This window comes from Equus przewalskii, chromosome 19 (genome assembly GCF_037783145.1).
Source record: "Equus przewalskii isolate Varuska chromosome 19, EquPr2, whole genome shotgun sequence".
Classification (NCBI taxonomy): Eukaryota; Metazoa; Chordata; class Mammalia; order Perissodactyla; family Equidae; genus Equus; species Equus przewalskii.
This window is the reverse complement of record NC_091849.1, coordinates 26,208,461-26,208,840: the sequence shown is the minus strand read 5'-3', so window position 1 is coordinate 26,208,840 and position 380 is coordinate 26,208,461. Positions and strand designations below refer to the sequence as shown.

The window sequence follows — 380 nt, the reverse complement described above, 5'->3', positions numbered from 1 at the left end:
TGTTTCCGCCCGGTTTCGAACCGGGGACCTTTCGCGTGTGAGGCGAACGTGATAACCACTACACTACGGAAACCTCGACGTCGTCGGTGTTCTCTTCTCTAATGGTGAATATACATTTTCTGGCTAGCCCAGGTTCGGCAGCATTGAATTGACCTTTTCTTTCAAGAAATTATCAAAGTAGCTACACTCTTCCATGTATTCAAATCAATACTATGAGAGTCATTGACTCACACCAAGCAAAGACTACCCCTCGGGAGAGAATAGATTTCTAAACGCAGGGCAGAAATTTTAAGCAGCCTCGGTGGATGGTAGATTTCAGAAAAACTCCTCGCTTTTGTCCTATTTAGGTTTATCTGACCTGAGGAGATTCTGTGATCTCC

General features: G+C 44.7%; 1 non-coding gene across 1 annotated transcript; it reads right to left on the bottom strand.

Annotated features, from left to right (window-relative positions):
- TRNAV-CAC (transfer RNA valine (anticodon CAC)) lies at positions 1-73 on the bottom strand. Its single transcript has one exon. It is a non-coding gene; the product is annotated as a tRNA-Val (tRNA).
- Positions 74-380: the final 307 nt, after the last annotated feature.